Source organism: Microtus ochrogaster, chromosome 4 (genome assembly GCF_000317375.1).
Source record: "Microtus ochrogaster isolate Prairie Vole_2 chromosome 4, MicOch1.0, whole genome shotgun sequence".
Lineage (NCBI taxonomy): Eukaryota > Metazoa > Chordata > Mammalia > Rodentia > Cricetidae > Microtus > Microtus ochrogaster.
Window position 1 is genome coordinate 62923602 of NC_022011.1, and position 3120 is coordinate 62926721.

The following is a 3120-nucleotide window of genomic DNA, read 5'->3' on the forward strand; positions in this document are numbered from 1 at the left end:
TTCCAGGACAGGCTCCAAAGCTACAGAGAAACCCTGTCTTGTAAAAAAAAAAAAAAAACAATTACTTTAACCAATTGCAGCATATGATCTTTGTTTCCCAACTCAAACAAGCAGCAGGAAAAAGAACACAATGACATTTATGAGACACTTGAGATTCTAGATATTTGGTGTCATTGGTTCATATGTATAACCTGGATATATAAAATCCATATGCCTTGAAATGGGGGGATTTTTTACAGATAAAATGATATGGTATATGGGATATGTCTCAAAATAACAGGGAAGAAATAATGGATCAGGCATGAGTTGGTACATGTGCCTCATATTTAATCTGCTGAGAATTTGTTATGCTCCATGGTAAATACTTGTCTGGATTAAAAGTTTTCAGGATAAATAACTGTGGTTGTGCCTGTGTAGCATGATTAATGAAAACCAGAGACAGAAATTGGGGTTCAACCTGAAGGTCAGAAAAACAAAACAGCCAGCCACTGGCTTTTACCTCTTCCTCGGTCTGAAATAATGATCCTGTTGCCAGGAATCTCAGAATGAGACTGCCTGAGAACTGTCTCCTCCATTTCATATTCTTCTCTAGTGCTGGGATTAAAAAGTGTGCACCACGACTGCTCAGTTTCTATGGCAACCATTGTGGCTACTGGGATTAAAGGTGTGTGTCACCACTGCCTGGTCTGTAAGGCTGAGCAGTGGGGCTGTTTTACTCTCTGATCTTCAGGCAAACTTTATTTATTAAAATACAAATGAACTATCACTACATGCCTGTGTGTGCATGTTTAGTGTGTGTGTTTGTGTGTGTGTGTGTGTGTATGTGTAGTGTGGAGTCAAATCTAGTATCAAACTCAATCTTTACTAATTTAGCTACATCTTCAGTCCCATAACATTTAGTTTTATAAAGTTATACTCTCCTTTTTTATAAGTTAAGAATTTTATACTGACCCTGGCATGGTGGCACACACCTTTAATCCCAGCACTTGGGAAGCAAAGGCAGGCAGATCTATGTGATCTTGCCAGCCTGGTCTACAGAGCTAGTTCCAGGACAGTCAGAGCTACATTGTGAGATCCTGCCTCAACAAAAGAAAAAAAAAGAGTTTTTTTTTTTTAAGACAGAGGTTTTTTTTTGTGTGGCCTTGGCTGTCCTCAAACTCAGAGATCTGCCTGCCTCTGCCTCCTAAGTGCTGAGATTAAAGGCATGTGCCACCATTGCAAAGCTCAAAAAAAGAAGAATTTTATAGGCTCATAAGATGTGTTTTGAACAAGTCCACCCCATCCTCTATATTGTTCCTTCTCAGTTTCATGAGTTCTCTTTTTTAAACCCACAGAGTCCTCAGTGCTATATGTACAGGCATTGATTTAGGCCCATCTGCTAAAGCACAGGGGGCCACATCCTTGAAGAAAACAGACTTTCCTGCTAGCGCCTTAGCTGGCGTGGTTAGGCTTTCCTGACCACCTTCCCACTTCACGCTGGCATTTCGTCCGGCTTGGTCTTGTGCAGGTCTTGTGCGTGCAGCCACAGCTGATGAGTGTGAATTCCCGTGCACTGTGCTGTTGTGTCTGGCAAACACCATAATCATCCTCTTGCTCTTACAATCCCCACTCCCCTCTTTTGTTGGTAGTGATCCCTGAGCTTTGGGAGGTTGACTGTGATATAGATATCTCACTTAGCACTGAGCATCCCTACAACCTCTTATTCTATTCTCTACACATTGATCCGTGTGGGTCTCTGTGCCAATTGTCATCTGCTACAGAAAGAACCCTCTGCTGAGAGTTCAGAGACCCACTTCTCTGTGAGTATAATGATAAATCTTTATGAGTCAGTTCAATATCATGTCCATCAGCTGAATAATAATAGTAAGCTCCCCTTAGGGCCTGTCACCCTAGCTTCAGGTTCTTGTCCCCATTTACAGTGCCAGGCATACATTCTATCTTCTGGAGAGTGCCTTGTTTTCCATCAGAAAGGGTTTGGTTACTCCCATAACATTTGTGCCACAATAGCACCATTGGGCATATCTTTCTACTTTTTAAAAAAAAATGTGTATATGATGCATACATGTTTATGTACCGTATGCCTGCCTGTACCCAAGAAGGCCAAAATGTGGATGGTTGTGAGCTGCCATATAGGTGCTGGGTTTTGAACCTTGGTCCTCTGGAAGAACAACCAATGGTCATAATCACTGTCTTAGTGAGGGATTTTGTTACTGTGAAGAAACACCATGACCACAGCAGCTCTTATAAAGGAAAACATTTAATTAGGATTGGCTTACAGTTTCAGAGGTTTAGCCTATTATCCTCATGGCAGGAAGCATGGCAGCATGCAGGCAGACGTGGTGCTTCAGATGTAGCTGAGAATTCTGCATCTTCAGCTGCAGGCAGCAGGAAGGGAACTGGCTTGAACCTCTGAGACCTCAAAGGCCACCCCTTAGTAACACACCTCCTCCAACAAAGTCACACCTACTCCAACAAGGCTACAACAACTCTTAAGAGTACCATTCCCTATGGGCCTATGGAGACCATTTTATTCAAACCAACACAACCACTGAGCCATATTTCCAGCCTCCATTGTAGTAGGTTGCAGGTAATTAAGACTAATCATTAATTTCTTCCCTTGGTAGTGCATATAGCATCTTCCAACAACACCATGACACTTAGCCAGCAGGCACAAAGCTTCTGGGTCAGTACCAGTTTGATTTCTCCATGTGCATTGACTCACGTATGTGGGGTCTTCAGCAATAGGGTCTTCTCATCAAATTCTGGAGGTTAACAAAAAGCAATGGCAATAGCCTATAATTTTTGAGGGTCTATGGGACTCCATTGACCAACAACTCCTGAAGAGATGACTCATTGTTGGCACTGGGCTTTATATTTGATAGCCTATTGTGTCTGGGAGAGATGCTGTACCCTTGTTAAGGGCTAACTTCATTTAAACCCCTTTAAAAATATATGTATGCATCCATGCAGTGGTGTCTTTAATTCCAGCACTCAGGAGGTAGAGGCAGATCTGTTGAAATAGGAGCGTGTCCCCGGCACCCGGACGCCCACATGGCTAGCTTAGCTTATGCCCCGAAATAATTACACGGAAACTGTATTCTTTTAAACACTGCCTGGCCC